Here is a 22,175-nt window from a genome sequence, read left to right as displayed (position 1 = left end):
AAATCAAGATGCTACGTGCTCACTTTGCCTAGGAAAACCTGGTGGTTTAAACAGTGGTTAGGCACCACAGACCAAGATGGCTTTAATGACCTAGAGATGTCCCTTATAAAGAGTGGCTATGGCAAATAAGGATTATTTGGGAGAGTGTAATCATTAACTCTGATATCCTGAGGGCAGGAAAGAGCGGGAAAAACAAATGTGTGATGTTCCTTCATGCTTTTTAAGTCAGACTCCTTAATCAGGCATGATTAATATGGTGCACATAATGGGAATCTTTGTGTATAGGGCATACTCCAGCTTGTTAGATGAACAGGAAATAAATTCTCTCCTTTTTGCCTGACTTGGATCTTACCCAACATTTCTAGGTCACAGATGGACTCAAGACTATTTCTAGTGGCCTAAGGAAAAACAGCGAAGTATAATCTTGTACTACCAGATTACAAGCATAACTTCATTCCATCATACAGTGATATCCTTTAATTCTCATGTGACTAATTCTCTAGAGAGGGATCCTATTGCTAAAATGGCTTCATGGCTTCTAAAGAATGTCATACTTTTAATCTGTAATCTCCTTCATTCTCTAGTTCCAGCATAAAATATGTGGTTATCTATACAAATTTACTAAATGAGTGCAAAAAAAAAGCTTTTTTTTTTTTTTTTTTCTGTATCATCTTCTTGACTGCATATACCCCAATAGCTCATTGGTATGAATCCCCATCAGTACAAAAGGTGTCTTGGTGGGAAAAGTGAGCTTCTGCTTTCTGCAGTTCAGGGGGTGCCACTGTGACTGGGCTCCCAGTGAAGTGCCATTGCTTCACTTGCTGTAATCCCTTTAGGGGGGTTTCTCCTGGGTTTTCTTTCCTTTTTTGTTGTTGCTGTTGATTCTTCTGATTTTTCCAGGAAGTTACATTGAAAGAGATAATATTTTATATGAGATGGGTTTGGGGCAGTGTTGTTTTAAGCACAGCATCAAAATAAATTTGAGTAGTTCAAAGAGGGCAAAGATCATTTGTATTCTGTGTCCTCAGATACTGTATTTAAGAAGAGAATTCTTCCAGTGATTATGCATAATCCTACTGTAAGGAAAGCGTAAATCTCTTTGGAGTGTTTCTTAACTGTAGGGTTTGACCTTTGATTTTCTTCTTGCTTGTTTTTGTCCAAGGATAAAAATTTCTTCTGGGAGGAGAAAATTCTTCTTGAGTACAGAGGATGCAATGGTTGAAATGTTAGCATGGTATTGGACTAACATCTAGGTCCCATTCCCTGATTAAGCTCTGTATAATCCCTATGTGGCACCATAGTAATGAAGATAAATGCATTAAAGATTGCAAAACCACATTAGTAAGACCCAGATAAGTATCAGAGACAAAAATAAGAGAAGTAGAATCATATTTCTGACTTCACCTATATCTAAATGCAGATTGCATCTGTTTTCCAGTCATCCTGCCAATACAGATACTTTTCATGTAACTGGTGCTTTTCCTTTTTCAGAATGCCTTTACAGTCACTTTATAAAACCGAAGCACATTTGAGAAGCTGTGCCTTCTGCTTTTGTTTTAGCTTTCATTGTTTTTAATGTATGTAAAATGTCCCTGACTGATCTTAATGTCAGGCAACAGATGTGTATAAAATTCTAATTGGGTTGTTCTTTTCTTTATGTATTGTTTTGCCTGTATCGCTCTTCATAACTCATATTAAAAACTTTCAATTAAATGTCACTTTGGGCACAAGAACACGAAGTTTATTGGTGCTGATAACTATACTTTACAATTCTGAAGAAGCAGGTACAAGAGTTGTTATTTTACAGGGAGAAAAAGAGATTGCCATTGCACACCACCTCCTCAGTGAAATCCCACTGCTCATTTTATTCACACACCCTTCCTGTCTCCCACCTGCTCTGTTTACCCACTTCAGCTTTCTTTGCACTTTGAGGGGGTTTTTGATTTCCCTAAGGGTGAAATGTTCCCTCTTAGTGTGACACTTCTGGTAGAGCTAGCAGCATGGTGGAGCTCTGCAAATGTCAGGAATTAGATATACCTTGAAAGAAAGATTTGTAAATATGATCCTGTAACCGTAACACACTACTATAAGAAGCAGGACTGTGGCAAGCACATGTCTGTGGTTAGCGCAGGCACTTTGCTTTGCTTAATGATCCTGTTGACTGTTGTGCCTTTACTATTTAATACTGTATTGCAGGCATAGTCTAGGAAAGTTTTGAGTTGGTAGCCTTGGATAATGAGCTCACTTATACAATGGAACATGCTTATGAGGAAGCCACGACCTGGCACTACTGAAGTCTGTGTTGTAGAGACAACTTGAGCTATGTTGCCAGGATTTATAACTGCAGGGTCCTATTGAAGTTCTCAGGAGGGTAATTCATGTAATGTGTCTTTTTGCTTCACAGCACAGCAATGGCTTGATTCACTGCCTCATATTTTATGCTGCTACAATTCTAGCAGAGTAGCAAATGGGTTCTGTGACTTTGTCTTGTGCCTGCATCCATGGCTTTTGTTTGTTCTTTGCTTTTGCCAAAAGCAATTAATATTACTCCCTGCTCATTTGGACAACCTACTGCTTGTCTCACACTCCCCCGCACCATCCTGGTGAGCTTGAATTGTTTCTACCTGCACCACTGGTCTGTGTCTTCCTGGTGCCCTCCTGATTGCCAGTTGGGGTTTTGGGGGTATCTGGAGGATTGCAGCAGGTGAAATGGTAAGGCAGCCAAAGGGACTGCTTGTCAGCAGCTCACCAGCCACAGCCCTCAGCACACAATGTGGAACAGAGCTGTCAGCTGGGCTGGGAAGGGAATACCTATTGAAGCAAATCAGCCAGCTATCACCCTGTGACAACTGATAGGAGAAGAACATGAGACAGATACCCAGCTCTGAAAGGTTACTCAAACAAAAATCCCTTGTTCCTGTTTCCCCATGACACAACCTGAGAAAAGAGAGACACAGCAGTGTCTCCCTCACAGCTGAGAGAGTCTTTTCAGGAAGGGTCTGTGAGCTCTGTGTTTGGGAAACACGGAGATCTCTTTTTTCCCTCCTGCACAAAGCCCTAACTATCCTTTGGTTATGTTGTGTGGCATCTGCATCACTTCTTGCTGTGATACTTGCCCCGGGGATTAGGATTAAAATTAATTTAGTTACAGTGGCACTGCTCTTTATGATCAGAGGAGTCGTAATTAGCCTTGGTCCTGCCAACGCTACAACACTACCTGGACTGGTTCAGCCAGCATGCAGTGGATAAAATTTCTTCAGTATAAAACAGTTTTATACACAGTCAGAGTGGTGGAATTTGCTTGCTTGGACAAATCTGTTAAAAAAGTTGAAATGCTGCTGTTTCCTGAAAGGAACCTTAACAAAAATTCACCACTGACGTGGGCAGGCTTCTGTCTCTGTCTGCACAGAAAGGCGCCTGTCCCACCTCACTAGGAGATAATGAGAAAAAGATTTCATTCTCACCCAAAGAAGGGAATATTTTGCATTTCAGCAAACCAAAACAAAGTCTGCTCTGTTTTTCTTTGACCAGTGATGGAAATCTTTTCAAGCAAGTGGGCTATTCCATTTAACAGTAACAGAAGTCTGTCCCGGCAGACAGAGGGTAGGTAGCGATCACTGTAGTGTTTAGGTTTAAATGCAAGGTTCAAACTGTGAGGACAAAAATTGTTAATAGAAGTATCTTTTTTACATTGATGGTCCTTTGCTATTCTACCTGAGATGCTTTTTAACTACAGGACTAGTTCACTTGCCTTGCTCTATAACTCAACATTTCCTTTAATACATATGAACTAATCTTACAGGCATCCCACCTCCTTTCACAATAAAGCACAAAAGCTGTTCACATTCTAAAGAAGGGCATTTTATGCAGTGTTTCTTCAGGAATCGCTCATTTAACTTTGCAAGTCAACCATCAAGGCCCTGTTTAGTGACCCTCCTTCAGAAAAACCGAATAAATACAGCTCCCTCTATCCTCTCCGTTTTGCTTCAAATGCCAGCCAGAAAGAAACATACTGGTGTCCTCCCACCCAAAAGGTTTTGAAAGTGAATCCAGCCTTTGTTAGTTTGAGAAATCATGGAAGGCAGTTGGATTTCACATATTCTGGGACTGGCTATCACTAAGGCACCAGCCTGACTTGGTGAATAAAAACTGAGAAGTCTGGTCAGTTTAAAAAAAAAAAAAAAAAAAAAAAAGAAGGAAAAAGGAAAATAAATACTAGTGCAACTTTAGTTTGTTATGAAAAGCAGGTGGTTACCTGGGGAAAATGAGCATAGGAAGGGGAAACAGTGGATTCACTATTAAACAGTATGAGGGCCCCATCTCACTCTGGATAAAAGAAAGAATGTGAAATCAAAATGAAGTAAATTTATCTCTGTTCCAATGCTGAGTACTAACTGCAGATGAGGATGGAAAAGAATTGCTTTTCCAGGTCCATGCAGCACAGCAGCTCCCCAGCCATCTGGCTGTTGTAGAGCACGCAGGTCCATGGGACTTCATGTTCTCAGCAGTGCTGGAAGGAATTTGTGCAAGACAGCAGCAATTGTAGCTGAGCTGCCATACACACTTTGCAAGTAAGAGCTCTGCAAACCTTGTTGTGTGCACTGGTGTGGATAACATTGGTGCCTCAGTGAGATGTCAGAAGCTGGTGGCTTCAAGATGGGTGCAGGACTGTGGCAGACTGGATCCCCAGTCCTTGCCTGCCCACAAACTGGTGGTGTTGGGAGGGTAAGAAGAATGTAAGGTATGCAGGAAGACTGGAGAGAGAAAAGAATGTCAGGATGGAGCACGAACTGGCCTATTCCTTCCAGAGATACTGTCAAAGGCTTATTCATTTCCCAAACAAACAAACCAGTCTCAGCAGTGGCGCTGACAGAATACACTCCTTTATTTTCCCCTCTGGCACTGAATATTTTTAATACATGGGTTAAAAAATACAGGCTTGCTTCCAGACGTGTAGCATGCATGCCACTCAACCTACTGATGCCAAAAGAGTGTTTTTTTGTTTTTGTTAAAAAAAGCTGAGAAATAGAGCAGCTATGGAGACTGCAAAAGGCTTCTGTTCTCTCTGGTTCCCAACTGTGTGGATGAAATGTGATAAATGTAATACAGAGAGGTTGCTCAAGAGGAAATGTATGTTTAGACATCACAGCTCGTTTAAGTTGAAAGGAATCCAGAATTGGAACCGGAATTGCCTCAGACAAGAAACTTGGGCACAAAGCTTAGGCATGTCAAGCTTTTCATGCAGTCACTATGACTGAAGTAAGAAGTCACAGGGCTGGAATCCAAATGCTCAGATCTTTACCTGAACTTTCTACTTTAATTTTCCCCAGTTTGGGCGAAATTCTGTACCTGAGATTTTATCCGTGTGGATCATGTTACATTATTCCAACAGATATTAAAGTCATTGAAGTAGGAGTGGGTTGAATAAGGTATTTCTTTTTTTTTTTTTGTTATTTTTTTTATGAAAGCAAATCAGCCCATCACAGCACTATGCTCCCAGATTAGAAACCCCGCAGGCTCTTTTGAGCATGCATCCGGCATACTACATTTGTGGGAATGAAGTCCTGACTCAACACATAACCACCTGCAAAGGAGTTCCTTCGTGAAAGCGGAGTGTGAATTTGGACAATTAAGTAGGAAACAGTGGTCTGGAATAAAAAAGTTCATCTTCCTGTGATACCCTACTTGATGTCTAGAAAGATAAGATTTTGTAGCCTAATATCAGTAAGCTTTTCTCAGCAGATGTGATGTCTCTCCCCTCCGTGCATGCACACACAGAGTAATATGCAGCAATTCCCATCCCCAGAAGCTTTGTAGCAAATGGCTCTGTTCTTTCCAGTCTCTAGTGGCCTGCTACTGCCTGCTCTTCCTGCCTGTCTCTCCTTCCTATCCTGCCTTCTTAGTCCTGCAGTTGACAGGGTGGACAGCCCCAATTCCAAACACATGTGCCAGCACTTTCCTCTGAGTTTGTGTGGAAGGAGGTTGTGCAGAAGTATGGAGTTACAACATGGCATATAAAGGGGGGGGGGGGGGTGTTGAAGTACTTACACATTTATTAGATAGATCTAAAAGACTCCAAAATCCTTGCAGTCCCATAAATCCCATGCAGACCATTTTGCCCCACCTCAGGGAGCAAGAGCCAAAGAAACCATTGTCTACTCTCCTCTTCCCCCTGATTTGAAAATACACACTGCTTTAACTTGGGAAAAACTCAAAACTGACCCTGAAATACAATCTTTCCTGACTATTAATTGTCCATTAGTTTTACATATCATCCAAGGAATCGTCCTGTCACTAGAGTAGCCAGCTGCATCCATTTTGCTTTCAAAGCCTGATATTTTTCTTCTGTCTGGTTTTAGGAACCTTTTGTTGCATATCTCCCACACTTCTTTCAGCAAAGGTGATCTGCTTTGGTTATATTTTATATCCTCACATTTTCCCTCTCCCCATCTCTTCCCAGCAACCCTTTCATAGCATGAAGAGCATTTCTCCCTGGTAGGGCCAGCATGCTGCTTGGTTGTTGTCCACTAGCCAGCAACCAGTATTTTCCAGTGGGAAAATACTTCCCCCAGGAGGGGAAGCAAAGAGGAAAATTTGATAAAACTCACATTAGGGATTTAAAGAAAAAAAAAGGAAAAAAATAAATCCAAGGGGGAAATTCTCTTTTGCCTTTACCACCAAGCTTCCCATACAGTCTTAGCCTGAGAGGTGTTCTGAGGCTTGAGGAATTTCAGGGAAATTTGCTTCTTTTGGAGATGTTTGGAGGGAGGATATACAATGAGAAGGTGATCATCTTTTCTCTCTTCCACCTCAAGAAGATCTGTGGAGGTCAGTTGATCCATAACAACAGGGAATAGAACATGAAATGTCTCACACTGTCTGACTTATTTTTCTCTTCTTTGGGTGTTGGTGTTTAGGCTCTCATCTCATACTCAGTGTAAATTTGCATCTCCACAAAACTGCCAAAAATGGTTATCTTTGCTGCCATCTAAATCTGTTTATGATCTACTCCCTGAATCATTCTTTAAAGCAAAATGACTGATTTCCAAACCCCTCCTCCTCTTCTGTTATTTTTAACAGGCATTTCAGTACGATGTCATTTAAAGAAAAGATCATTGCATTACTGCCTGTTGCAGGACTCTCAGGAAACAATACTAGAAGAGAAGGAACGTGGGAACTCTGTTCTCTCTCTTTTCCATTGCTCTGTTCTCTCTCTTTTTCATTGCTATCATATGCAAACTCTGAATGCTTCCAGAAAGAGGGTAGCCAAAGATGGGGTGAAAAGGACAGAGCGTGTTCCCATTGGCAAAGCTTCTCTCAGCTTCACTGAGACCAGGATTTGGCCCACACTGTGTAGCATCCCAGGCCTTGGCTTTGACTTAATTGGCTCCTCATAGTAGAGTGTCTCTGCGGAGGGAGGCAGCGCTTGCAGATAAGTTGGCTCTCAGGAGTATCCACCACAGTTATTGTTCTGCTTGCTTCTGGATACTTGCACTTGCAGAGCTGATATAAGCACCAGTCTTGGGATCGCATGAAAGCAGGGCTATACACAGCCATTTGCTGGTCTCTCCTTCAAAGCCTACATTCTTTTCTCTGCCTGCCTTTATCCTCACATCCCAGTTGACTCATAGTGTTTGCTTCCGAAGTCTGATGGGTTCTTGAGTCATAAAGGTTGACACAGGGCTCTGACTCTTCACCTCCACAGAGTTCAGCCCTGTCTGGGAGCTGTAAAGATCTGCCTCCATGTGTATTCATGGCTTTTAAGGAGTGGCCTAGCTCATTTTTTATGCCTTAAGGTCCTGGAAACCACTGCTAAATATCCCTGTGAGTGTCAGGGTACTGGAGGGGCTCCCCTGTAACTCCAAAGTTTTGAAATAGAGTGTGTTGTCCTTGGCTCTCCAAACAGTAACTAAACACTGTAAAAGGACCTTGATTGTGCTTTCAGAAATAAGGCACTGTAGCATGCCCTCCTGAGCGTAGCTGCCATGGGATGGGTCCACAGTAACTATTCCAGGAGCTGTTGCCTCCAGTGAAAGACCATGGTGACAATGACTGCCCAAGGAGAAGACCCTGAAGGCTGTACATCTGCAATCTGCTCTCTCCAGAACATAAGCTGTGGTCTGACATGATTGGCTAGTGGCTCAGAAACATGAAAGTCAAAGATGTGCTGGGAGAGCGGGTTTCGGGTATATATGTGCAGATAGGGTCAGAGGTTTCAACTACAGCTGGTGGAATAGGCTCCTTAGACTGGTCTTACCATTTCATTTTCCTTATTTCTCAGAGATGGATCTTCTGATGCAGAGATTAAAAGTGGGAAAACACAACAAATGCAAGATCCCAAATGCTGATCTAAGCACACAGGTGAAAGAAACACTGTTGGACCAAGTTGCATTTGTAGGAAGTGTAACCGCTGTGGGGAGGAATGGAAGGATGCTTCAAATCTGTGGGAAAAGGGAAAGAGGGCAAGAAAAGGAAGGTGGATAGAGGAATAGAGTATTATTAATCAAAATAAAGAGAGAGAAATAGCCAGGGGCATTAGGGATGCAAAGCACCCTACACCTTATGTGGATCAGTACCCTAACCCTTTTCTGTCTTTTGAGAAATCTGTTCCCCTCCTTACTTTGATATTTAAAACATTCTGCACTTGATAAATAACAAAAAAATACATTTCTTAAAGATGGAACCACATTCTGGTAGCAGCCAAGATAACTTCATGAAGACAGACAAACTTGTGTTAAATTAAAAAAGTATATATATCACGCTAGAAAGTTATGTAAGATTCTATTTTAAAATCATCTGGTCCTAATTTACTAAATTTACTGCCTCACAGCTAATGCCAAACTGCTACATTTGATTTATAGAAATACTTCAGCACATTTTTCCATCAGGCTATTGTAGAGTATATTTACTGCCTTTTTAGTAGAGTGAAAAATGCAGACATCTTTAAAGGAAAAGAACAGTTTTGAAGAACTTATTGATAGCTTCTCACAAGATGCCAGGAGACATGCACATAGTAAACAGTGCAGTGTGCTTAGGAACATTCCGCTCGATCTTCAGCTCCTCCACCATCTTTTTCTTTTCCCCTTTTTAATTGGACAAAGTGATCCATCTGGTAAATGGATGTTTGAAAATGTCTGGTTTGTGCCAAACCACTTTTCTTAAGCACAGACTACATTTTTTTTCAGGCAAATATTTAAACAGCAGCCGTACTGTGATGCATTGCTAACCATTAAAAAACACACAAACCCAGACAGCAGGCAGGGGGGCAGCTGGGGTGGAAGAAAGCTTAACAAATATTCCATTAAGAATCTATCTAAAAATATCATGCAAAACAACTCTCCTTCTTCCCATCTCTTTCCCTGACAAGGGTTTCCAAATGGGAAATGACCGCTGTGGTTTGTGTTCAGCAGAGTGATTGGATGTGTGCTTAACTTTATGTACATGGTCAATCCCTTCTTATTCATTTGTATGTGTGCACTTTACTGAGCTAGATCCTTGATGAGTCTCTGTCCACTTGTGCTATAAAATTGTGTTCTGGAAAAGTTACGGTTTTTAAGATTTTGAGAAACCACCATAGTTCTTTTCTCCTGTGCCTACCTCCCACTGAAGTTATCCACAAAGTTTGCACCAGATGCAATGAATTCTCAGATTTATGGGTATTGTATGGAACTCTGGTTCAGGCTTTTCCCTGATTTTTACTCATCTCTGTATACTGATCTTTGGAACCCAGAAGTGCCAAAATAACCACAGGTGGAGGGAATTTTTCTGGTATTTCCAAATTGAGTAGAGGTGGGTGGTATTAGAGATACTTCTTCCATGGTAAACTCAGACTAATTCAGATCTAATCTAGCAGACATACCAGTACCTCTTCTCCAAAAGTCCCCATGCAATTACTTGAAACTTGTATTTCCTGCTTTCATTTTGATAACTCTTCCCTCGTCCATCTCTGCAGCTGCTTTCTGTTGAGTCTTAGATTCAAATTCAGAGTCTTCTGAAGTCACACAACCAACTAACCAACTTCAAGGACTGTAACTTCAGCCCTGTTTCGAGTCCATAAACTCCCTCCCATTTTAAAGATCAAATCGCTGAATAATTTTGAAGCTCAAGGGATTGATAATTTTTGCCTTGGTACAGCAAGACATCAGACTTTTAATAGCAGCTTAAAAAAAAAAAGCATCAGCGCTCTTAAATTGTCTGGTCTCAGTAGCAGTACTTCCAGATGAGTTAGGTTTGCAGAGCAGAAGAGTAAAGAATTCTGTAAAGAATTCAGGGGGTGTAATCCCAGTTGTAGCAAAGCTGGCTGAAGTGTAGCTGTGACTCCACGTTATCATCTGTTAGGTCTCAAGACAGAGGGTCTGAGACAGATCCCAGTCTTCCAGTGCCAAAGCAAAAATGATGTCTATTTTGTATCTGTGAAGGCCTTGCCACCATGTCTGCTTGTATCATCCCAAGATTTTAGGTCATTTCAGTTTTGTGAAACAGGTTACTAGGTTGTTGTGGGTTTTGTAGTTGTTGTTATGGTAGTTGTTGAAGGACTGTCAGAAAAGGGGAACTGTGTGTGTTGCCCAACATGAAGGACTCCTGGCTGAGAAGATTTCCCTGCAGCTCAACAAGTACAACTCCACTGAATCTTCTCAAATGCCTCTGTGATATAGATGCATGAGAGTCACTCATGAAGAAATGGAGTGACATGAAAGGGAAGGAGGGTAAAAAGGTCACAGATGGGAGAAGAAATGATTCAGCACTAGTTTTTGCGGGTTGGCATTTGTTTGCAGGTCAAAGTCAGTGTAAAGTTATAAATGTTCTTCTGTGTTCTGCTCTGGAAAGGAGATAACAGCACAAGACAAGCAAAGCACTAAAGTCTAAATTTATATTGACATACCATGAAAATGAGACAATTGTGTGCTAGCTGGTTGAGGTCCAGGGATGTCACCTCCCATTACTATCATTTGTTGAGTAGCTGCCAACATTTGTTCATTTTCACAGCTCCATCAATGCTGTAGAAGAGTATTTCTGGGACTCCTGGGCAGTCTGAGGAAGAGTGGGGCTTTGTTTTTCAGGAGCTAATCCCCTTAAATCACTTCCTCTTCCCATTGGATTGAGGTTTTCTTAATGCCTTTTTATATGTTTTGTTATGTTTTGTTTTAATGACCAGTGCTGTTGGAGCTGTTTCCAGGTCTCCCTGAAAGGTCAGGCCTGCTTTTCTTTTTGCTTGCCATTCATATGGTGAGTAGCAAGTGCTCCTCTTTGCCGCCTTCCCTCAGGCTTTGAGGCTGCTCTGTTTGCTGACCTCAATTCTCTTCTTTGAGGTTGGCAGTGGTTATTTCAGTATTTCAATCTTTAGAAATGAAAGATTTCCTTAAAAACTTGAGAATTTATATCCCTTTTTGCTATTTATCACCACTTCACCCACATGCCTGGGTAAATAAAAAAGTGCATTGTGCCTTTACATCTTTCGACGTTCTCTTTGCACAGCAATACAAGGAAAGACACCTGATGCAGAGAGGACTTTTTACACCTGCAGCTATGGACAGCTTTAGTGTTTGTTGTTTTCTCTTGCAGGGTTTGTTCTGCATTTTAGAAAACAAAAACAAACACTCGTGAGTCATGTTTACATAGTCATGGTTCTGGACTTCAGATGCATTGTGTGTAAGCAGGTGTCCCAGAGAATCTAAAGTGTATCAGGCATGCCATTTTTATAGATACATGTGATATAACCACTTAATTAAACCAGGCATACATCCTAATGACTGCATCTGTCTTTGATTTGTTCAAGATCTTGGTGGTGCTGGGAACCTGCAACCTATACTGCACTAAGAAGCTGCACAGTTTTATGAGTGCCTACAGCCTTTTGGAACCAGTCCAGCTGAAAAAGCTTGTGTTGAAGTAAGTGACGGTTGTATTTGTATGTGTAAGGTAATATTTCTGACTTACCACCTTTAGAAGCCTTTATACAGATCAGTATAAGTGCTTACTATGAATGGTGTAGTTAGATACAGAAAAATTTTTTGGGGTGTGAGAAGATTTAACTTCATTCAAATTTAAAAGTGAGTCCATCCTTCAAAGCAGCAGCTACCTCCTCTCTAATAAAGGACCTCTCTTGTTAACAGTATTAAATTCCAAAGTTCAGAGCCAGATAGCTAATACAAGCTGGATGAATTTTGCTTCCTTCTCTGTCCATTATTATTTACAAACAATTTGTGCTATTTCTCAGGTTGGCTGATTTATTTTCAAATTACTTTGGGTCTTTTTTTCTCCTCGTATCAAGGCTTTGTTTCATTTAAAAAGTCATCTCTTCATTATTTTTTTTCCTTGCTATTCATGACTCTGTGATCCATTCCTGTTCAAGGTTTCAAAAATGAATTGATTGCAGAGTGCCACTTTTGAACCAGATGATTTTGAACCAGTTTTTTTTTTGAACCAGAACCAGGCCACTTTTGAACCAGGTTAGAAAAAAGTGCTGAGATGCTAATATGAACCCATCTCTGAACCACAGCTGCAACTGACATGAGAAAAGGAGTACTGGAGAAGAAGTTGGTTCATTTAGCTGTCTGCTTTATTAGAGGAAATTAAGGGAATAATTACATACACTATAGTCTGTCAGTCATTTATTGACCACACTGTGGTTATATTTTGGTTGAAAGAACAACTTCCAGTGTTTAAATGCATGTTGACCTAGAACTATATATGGCAGAGATGTAATACACTTATTTGATCGTGTAGTCCCTTGCATTTAAGAAAATTTAATGCATCATCTACATTTTTTTTCCTTTATGTATGTGGTAGGTCAGCAAATAAATGTTTGAGGTCTAGGCTTCCAAAAGTACATGTGGGTCCACCAGGAGGGGCCTGGGTTTCCTGACCATAGAGTTTGTGGACAGGTCTATCTTACAGTATCCCAGCTGACATAGCTGTAACTCCAGGAAGGCAGTGGTGTCCTATAGGTCCTATTGCATTATACCCACTATTGCATAGATGGTTGAGAAGTGAGTCCCTGAGCCTTCTGAAGCCAGTCCCTGATTTTCTGTGGGATCAGGGCCAAGATATGTGAATGTCCTGGCTTAGCAAAGCTTAGCAAAGGACAACTGCATCTCTCCTGTCCACAAATGCATTTATTCTGGCAGACACCAGATATGCAGAGGAGAAAACACATAAAATAATAATCATCACCTCTTCAAAATATGTTTGAACTATTTCCAGGTAAAATATTGGTCCAGGAATTCTGGGAACAGGAGAGATTTGGTAGTCAGAGTAATAGTAGTAGAAGAATCCATGCCAATTTCTGATCCCTAAGGTTCAGCCAAGTGAAAATTCATGCATTGTGAAGCTGTCACAGTCTGCTTGCTTAGGCGGCCATGACCTCTGCCACTTTTTATCCTGTAAATTCAAAGTGGCCTCTTCCCTGGTCCAGTAAGGAACAGAAGATGATTCATTGCAGTCAAGCATCCAGAGCTCAAAGTAGCCAGTAAGTTTTCCCTAGGACTTCTGAAAAGCCTGTTTATTTGATGGAATGCACACAGAAGGTGAAGATGCAGAAGGAAACTACTCTCTTAATTTGTTTTCTGTTTCTACTAGTTTGTGCTGTACATAGAAACAAAAAAAAGCACCTAAATCCATTACCGATTCAGTAACTTCTGTATCAGTATCTTGCTTTCTGCACCAGCAGTCTTAGCTACCTTGCTAGGTGCAGAAATAAAATGTGTCTTTCTGGTTTTATAGAGTGAAATTACACTTCACACTCGGAGTTTCTAGGTCTTATGCTTGCATTCAGAAAGGATGTGGTTTTTCTGTTCTATAGGTTGCAACACAGAGCTGCACCAAATGGAGTTGGAGGAAGTTTGCTGTGTAGTTCCAGTTGTGACAAATGCTTCACCATAATTCTTCACAAAAAGATGAAATCCACAGTTTTAGTCTTCTGAACTACACCTCGCCGGCTGGGAAGGGTAGACTCAGGTTTAACTTGCATGGTGGGCACAGTAGGAGAATAAGTAGTAGGACAGAGGGGACAAATGGAGACATGCAGTACAATGGTTCTCATCCAAGTGATTGTTCTTTGCTTTGGCTTCTGCTCCTATTGAAGGTGCCACCACAATAAATGTTGACTTTTTAATCCTCCATGGCAAGTACCTAAGTAGATTTTGCATCCTGTCTTGACTCCATACCCACAAAACTGCGGAGTACAAGGAATCTTTATATGCCACCTTTTTGCTTGCCAAACATCTGCTAGTTCCTTGTCAGTGCTTAAGAGGTCTAGCCTGAGCCCTCTGTCTTTGAAGTCTGCAAAGGGCCTCACCGTGCTCACAGGAGCTACTTCCTGCAACCAGTTCTCATTCAATTATGAGAGCAGACTTCCCAGGAACATGGAAGAAATGTAGGTGGGGATGTCTGCTCCTTAAACCAAATGACAGGGAGAAGCAAATGCAGTGGTTCCTCTGAAACTTCTTCCAAAATGGCTCCACGTTTCTAGGAATACAAGGCTAGTTTGGCAGGGACTACCTGTGTCACTGAAGAACCTTTTTTCATTTGCTCTTTTCCTTCTGCTCCATGCTATATGTAGGAATATTGTATTTCCTACTAATGTTGGCCCCTTATACTGAAAAAGCAGGAAGACAGGATGGGAAACAGCATTCATATAGGTCCTAGCTAGTGACTGCAGTGTATCAGGTTTTTGGTATATGAAATCAAATGAACACAGTATCCTGAGGATACTGAGACAACGGCAAATTGTCATTCTGTGTATTCAAAATGATCTGTATACTGCAGGCAAGGATACTGCAGCAGGTTGACAAACAGAAAAGCAACCCATGCTTTTCTACATGAAATTGTTTTTTCTGGTCATTATTTACTTTCTGGGAAAAGAAACAACATGCTTGTGTTTTGGGGTATTTCCACCTGATTTCTCTCATTTTTTTTCATGCACAAAAGGAAGGTGAAACTAGGGGTTTGCAAGTCTGAGGAACTACCCTATTTCTAGTTATGAAGAGTACAGATGTTATGTGAAGGTGTTTTATTCACTTTATCTTCTAAGATTTAAACATATTTTCCTGAATTTTTAAATGACAGAAAATAAAATCTCTATGATAATTGGGGGTTTTCCTCTTTAAGAAACAAACAAACCAACCCAACCAACCAACCAAAAAACAACAAACATGTAAAGAAACGAAAACTCTTGATCTACTTCTCTCTCTTCCAGGGAGCACTTGGGCTGCTAGCACCTCTCACTTCTCTATCTTTTTATGAGTGTCTGTTGCTATAAACACCATCCACTAGAATCTGGGTGAAAACTTCATGCTTGTTGCTCATCATAGCTTTGCTTACAGCTGAAGCAGTTCATTAATTCACATTAGCAAAATAAGATTAAGGCTCTGTCCTACTACCCATCAGAACAGTTCCTGCTCTCTCAGGTAGTGCTGTAAAGGACCTGTCTGTTGTGAATAAGACCTTGTCTAAACTCCAGGCTGCCATAAAGGAGGTAGCTAGAAGGATTTGCAGGACACTGTAATATCTGGAACTCATCCACAGAAACGCAATAAAGTGTTTTTAAACACATAAGAATCTTCCAAATCTTTGGAAATCTGAGTAGTTTGCTTTGAGAATGCCCATAAATAAAATATCTCCCAGGCCTGCAAACTACATCTGTTGCCAGAGTTTAATCCCAAATACCAAAAGTACAGAAAGAAGCTGGCTTATAAAGTATGCAGGGGTACTCCTCTGTGCAGATAGATCATCTCCTTTTGCAAAGTCCCCAACAAATACCCAACATTTTCAATATGCAAAATCAACTTGCAGCTTCATAACTGCTACAAAGGAAGTTTCTGCATTGCAAAGAGATGGTTTTCTTGGAGGTATTGCTTTATGTAAACCAAGGGCTTTGCAGACAATTCATAATTTCATCTCACTGGACTAGGCTATGGATGAGTTATCAGCGTTGGCTCCCTGGAAGTCGTGAGTTGTGAGTTTCTTAAGTTCAGATAAATGGTCAGCCATGCACATGGTGAATATATGCTTGTACATGCACAGAGTGTTATCCCTTCAGCTTTCATTTCCTTCAGGACAAGGCATGTACACCCCACACACAGGTGCACACAGATACAGATAAACATTTTGTAGATTGAGTTAAGAATTAGTTTGACAAGTTTAGCAGACTGTAGTGGTCCCTGAAGTGTCTGGTTGCACATTTACATAGGCTGCATTGGTAGCTGACTTTCAGAACTAAACACAAGGGAATATGTGTGGTTGCTGTAATGCTTTCAACATATGCGTTACTACAGATCTCTACTTTTCTATATGTTAACCAGACTTGTGGGTTTGGTAGTGCCTTTGCATAACTTCTATTTGTGCAGCTGAAAAATCTCTTCTCTTCCTGCATAATTGAGTTCTGACCATTAAAATCAGAACCCAACAAAAAAAGGTCAGCATTTAACAATCAGCCATTATATAAAATGTCCCCATGTTGTTTCCTATTCACTCTCTAGATAACTAGGATGGATTTTCAGGTACTTTTTGGCTGACAGTTAAGACATGGTCATTGCATAGTTTGTGTCTGTACTGAAATATTTTAAACCTCAGCATGATTGCTTTTATGTGATTTCTTCTGTGTAAAGAAATGAGGGTCAGACTTTTCCATTGGTTTCTCAGGGATGAGCTCATTCTGTTGCTACTGGTGTACATGACTATTTATACTGCATTGAGGTAGGACCGAATTAGACTGTTCAACTAATGTTTAGTTCCTTGGATCCTTCCAGCAAGATGTGCAATTCCTCAACTATTCTGTAGGATAACAATGAAAACATATTTTTTTTTCACCAGCCAGCAGATAAATTACAGCTTTTCCTGTGCTCTGGAATGTCATTGTGGTGGCCTCTTTCACAAGTTTTGTCAGCTTAAGTAAAACAAATACCCTACTCATTTGCCTTAGGTTACAAAATAACAACCAGGCATTTACTGTTGTTATAGGGACCCATAATTATTTATCAATTACTGAGTATGCAAACTTATTTTGTGTACTCAGTGGATTTAGATCTATTTTCATTCTGGTCTAATTAGAAAGCTACATGCTAATCTCCAGCCTCAGGCTTTTCCTACCCGTCACTGAGTGATTGCTTAGCTTATCCTTTCAAAATAAACAAGGAGCTGCCACATCCACAGCAATGCTCCAAAAGGAGGCCCCATACACAGTGATATAGCATTAAGAGATTACTTTTTTTTTTTTTAGCAATTCCCTTTTGTTTTGTAAAATTGTCTACTAACTACTTTCTAGACCAAGTTAATATTTTCTTTCGAACATGGTGGGAGAGGAAGAAAACTAATTTGAAGCAAAGATTAGTTAGTTGACTATAAGACAAAAGGAGATAAATTCTGGGAGTACAAAGTACTGAAACAGGTAGATATTTGAATGAAGTTATGGGCTCTCCTTTCTTCTGTGCTTTCCAGAACATGTTAGATAAACATGTTGTGATTAGCCTAGGCATATCAGACCCTGCCTCTGGGCAAAACATTATATTAGATGATCTCATAAGGTCTCTTTCAGCTCTAGTTTTCTAAAATTAAATTCAAATTAGAAGCACAGGAGGCTGAGCTGTGCAAGTCACTGAACTTTCTCCACTACTGCTAGAAATCAGAGTGCCCACCGTGCTCCCCTAAAAGTAAGAGCAGACCCTCCATTTGAGAGCTGTGCCACTGTAGGAGGAGGTAGACATGGAGATGAGAGGATGCTGGAAGTAAATCCCCAGGATGGAGGCTGTGAGCAGTGCCAGTCACAGTGAGACACTCCCCTAGCCTCTGAGACTGGCAAGGTATTAGAGGAAAAGTTCGAATGGATTCTGTCCACTCTTTCCTAGGAAAGATGAAAAATTGGCTGAAAGAAGAGGTATCCTACGGTTTGCATCTCTTACTGATGAGCATCTGATGTAACTGAATGTTTGCTGGAAGGCAGCTCCATGGCCAGCTGCCACATCCCAGGTGAGCAGCCATCTTTCTGGGCTACTGATCTGCCCTGTTGCGTCCTGCATTATCTGTCCCAGTTTAGGTGAGGGAGCAGAGTGAAATGAGTCCATCCAGTAAGACAGTGGGAGGACCCCTCCAGGATAACATGTAACATGGTGGCTAAGTGGCTCCCTAGGAGTTTGAGAGACCATCATCAAGTGCCTGTTTCCAATCAGGCAAACAAAGATGTCCCAGAAATAAGATACAGCCTTTGGGCCTTGGTCAAAGAGTCAGCAGCACAGTCCTCATAGCCTCCTCTTGGGCATGGGTTTTGGCATGGTTGTCATGAGCAATCCTGCTGTAGGACCCATATTTAATGTGCATTAGGCACAAAACAGTTTGGACCCAAATAAAAGAGAAAACAAGGTTCAGCGTCTGCAGGCTGAGGTGTGGATTCTTGGGATGAAAACCACATACTTTGTGCAGAACATGGCAATTAGACACCTAAACCACCCACACAATCTCATCCCATCTAATGGTGTTTGTCTGTTTATGTTTATGGTTATATTTATATTTTAGAGGGAAAAACAAGCAAACCTCTTTACCAAGAGAAAACAGCTCATTGCACAAACAACTTTTCTGCCAGGAAGAAGGCACTCCATGTGATACAGGTGGTCACACCACCTGATGTGCAGCCAGGAGCGCAGCAATGATTCTTCCATGCGAATTTGAGTAGTTTTAAAAAGAAGTTTCAAGCTTCATCAAAGGGGCAGGTGGTCATATATCTTTTTTATGTATACATATCTTCACATTCACTGTTGTGTGTGTGACAACACGTGTTTTAGTTGCAGGATAGGTAATGCTTTTTGATCATGGGAGAAGCTGGAGCTGCTCGTGTCCATTTACAAGGTTAGGTAGTCTTGACTCTAACAAACAGTCAGACTCTGTTTCTCTGTACCATGTTAATATTTCCACTATGGGATATACAGTGGCTTTAGGACCTCAGGAAGAGCTGTTTGTGCAAATTATCAAGCAAATCAATGGTATGTGCATTCCAAGGACTCATAACTCAGGCAGAAAGAAAAAAAAGATCATCAAATTGCTCAAAGGAACTTGTTTAGGGTGGCAATTTCCTTGCCGTATTTCAGCGCTCTGTCTCCAGCTATTCAGGCTGTCTGAAATGAATCACTGTCTTTTTTCTTCCTGAACAATGGGGGATGTGTTATCAGTTTGTGCTAACTCTTCCTAATTCTCCTTTTCCATGAAAAGAAATAAAAACCTGAGACTGTTTCTGTTGACAACTCTACCCTACAAACTAAACATGCAAAAACTGTCAGTGGGCTGAAGGTAGTACCTTAACCAGGAGAAGTCAAAATAGCTTGGCTGTTTTACCCACCACTGGAATGGAACGCACGCTACGTACACAAATCAGGCCTCACATATAAAAAAAACATCACTAAGAAGTAAGATCCATTATCCCCTTTAATAACTACAGATTTCATCCTACATTGGAAGGATGCTGAGTCCAGGCTCCTGTTAGGTGGCCTCATCCCAGACAGGGGTGAGTCCATATAAAATCACAACCAGTTGTGGGCTGGGATTTTTTTGCCAAAGCTGAATATATTTCTGTTTGAAGTACTGTTGGTGAGGATCATGCTTTATTAGACATGGTGTTAACACCAGTTCATAATCTGAACTCCTTTTTCATATTAAAATAAGAAATTGTGTCCATGAAAGCTCGAGATCGGCTTTTTCACTACAAGCTGCAACTCTTTTTTTCTCAAATGAAATAAAGGCACTGCTTGGGAGCAGAAGAGCAAAAGGATGTTTCTAAGCTAAAAGGCAGGCAGAATAAGCTTGGCTTGTCACGAAGTTGCACTGAATCTGACGAATGAAATTTCATTAGAGGTGCAGGGGTGGTTATGAAACTGACAGTAAATAACTTTCTCCCCAGAGTCTCACACTTTTTCTAGAGTCTATTTTCTCTTCAGACTCCATTCTGCCAGGGACAATATTTTAAAAGCAAAAGAGTCAGAGTTAGAAGTTATTAGATAATAAAGGTCAAATGTATTTTTTCCAGGAGCTACTGGAGTTTATGCCATTATTTTATCTTTTTCCCTCCTTTGCGCTTTCTCTCACAATTGTTACCACTAATGTATCCAAGCCAAGGCTATGAATCTAAACAAATCTGGAGATGGTTCCACAGCTAAATTGTGTAGCTGACCATTTTCTCTCCAGTGACCCAAAGCAAAACCCAAGCTCTGTGCTCTGAAATGCTTGGATCTGTTTCAGACCTGGGTCTGAACTTGATGGCTGATGACCCTGTCCAGTCATCATGCTTCAGTAATTCAAAATATAAATTAAATGCACATCATCATTCATTCCACTAAACCACATCTGTGTGTGAAGCTACTTTTGCTCTCTCAGGGCATTACAAGACTATGAAGTATCTCTCCTCCTGGCTGTGACTGAGCAAAAAGGGCTTCTTTGCCTTCTTTCTTGCTGCTTCTGAAAGGAAGGTTTTCTGCTCTTTTGGCTTGGGGATATAAGACACTTGCATTTCCAAACAAGAGGCCCTATCATGACAGTTTGTGTTTTCTGTAGGATTAGATGTTGAATTTACTCTCTGTCCCACCCTCACTGCTCCTCAGCTGGAATGTGGGCTGGGAATAACCTTGATGATGCAGCTTCTTTTGCTCTGAAGCCAAGGCAGGAGGTCCAGCAATGGTCCAAAGCGTAGGAACACATCTTTCCTGCACAGACACTGTCACTTGCAATTGACCGAGACTGGCTAGAAGGAGCACCCAAGCTCTTTTCATGAGAGGTTCCCCCATAGTAACACAGCCTGTATCTCTTCTTACAAATGGCCCTCTGAAGGACATCTGGTTCTGAAAACATATATCTGCATCTGTCTCTGTTGTTAGATGTGATTTTGATCAGCTTAGAGATGTTTCGTAAGTGAACTCTTCTTCCCTGCATGCAAAGAAAAAGCTTTTCTTGGTAGCAGGTAAAGCCAGGTTACAAAACACCTGTTTCTGAAGTGCACAGCAGTCTCCAGATGGACAATTAATGGAAAAAAAGAGATGTTCTCAGATTCATTCTCTACTTTTCTTTTTAAAACACTGAGAACACGTGTTTTGGGCAAAATTCTGCTGCTGTCAGAAAAGCAGAGCTGGGATTTCAGCACCCTAATTTGGTTGATTAATTTTCTGGGAAGCAAGTTTTGCGGATCACACACTTAAGCTGATAAAATCAGCAGAACTTTACTACCTTCCCTCACCAGGCCATGTCACTGACGTAAATGGAAGTTATTACACTGATAGTTTATGGGAAGAGGATTTAGGCTAAAGAGATAACAGAGCCCCAGGTTTTTGCTCTTCCAAGTTTCCTAAAGCCAAAAATGCTTGTAGAACTAATCTGAAAAGCGTATTTCCAGTGTAGATGAAGTTGGAAGACTCAATTTCTTGGTACAACCTCTATTTTCTAGAACCGGAATTAGGACTTTCAAAAATCACTGATAACCCAGATGTCTTGCCACTGCTCTTAGTAGAAGGCAATCCTAGATAATGATCCACAAATACCTTTTAATTTGCCTCTTTCTCAGAGTGTGCCATGCCAGCAGATGATTAATACATTAATCTTAACTGCATTTGCAGCTGATTCTTTACTTATTCTCTACCTTGAAGATTTAGTCACGATCACCTACTGTAAGATCTGTTCTTACCCATAAGAGTCTGGTCACTTTTGAGTGGGGGATGATCTAAAATAAAGTCTTGCAGATGATAGTGCACAAAACACCACACACAGTTGCACACAACACACACGATGCTGCCAGCAGTCCTGCTGCTTAAGAGCAAAAAACGTCTTTCATGAACTCTGAATCTGCAAGTTGATTGTAATGCGATTGAATAGGCTAATAAATGTCATACCATTGTACAGGCTCACACAGGAGGCAGTGCTAACACATTCATTAAAGGTACCAAATTGTATAGATTGTGACATCAGATATACTTTTTAGTCGTGAGAAAGAACAATTTATTTATGCTGCTTATTATTGAGAAATAATACAAAATGGTTTGCAGGAGAAAGAATTCCTGTTATAGCACTCGTTATTCACCATTGTACTGGATAGAAGATAGCTTTGTGAAAGAAAAATTTGGAGGATTTAATTGAGAATTAAATTTTAATTGCTGGAAAATACGTGCTGAATATCACCTGCTGCAAATCAGAGTTGAATTTGGTCATCAGTC

General features: G+C 40.8%; 1 long non-coding RNA gene across 2 annotated transcripts in view; it reads right to left on the bottom strand.

Annotated features, from left to right (window-relative positions):
• Positions 1-11,536: 11,536 nt before the first annotated feature.
• The window catches only part of LOC130593836 (uncharacterized), a 45,645-nt gene continuing 35,006 nt past the window's right edge, over positions 11,537-22,175 (bottom strand). Inside the window, exon 4 of one of the 2 annotated variants that reach the window (XR_008970894.1) lies at positions 11,537-11,570. This is a non-coding gene — a long non-coding RNA (uncharacterized LOC130593836). Of the gene's footprint in view, positions 11,571-17,726; positions 17,837-22,175 lie in introns of those variants that run through there. The other variant, XR_008970893.1, reaches the window with a different exon arrangement.

The sequence above is a fragment of the Pezoporus wallicus genome, unplaced genomic scaffold (assembly GCF_028554395.1).
Source record: "Pezoporus wallicus isolate ANWC-B61680 ecotype Strahan unplaced genomic scaffold, APGP_CSIRO_Pwel_v1 contig_818, whole genome shotgun sequence".
Taxonomy (NCBI): Eukaryota; Metazoa; Chordata; class Aves; order Psittaciformes; family Psittacidae; genus Pezoporus; species Pezoporus wallicus.
Note: the sequence above shows the minus strand (reverse complement) of the source record. Positions and strands in the feature narration are given on the sequence as shown.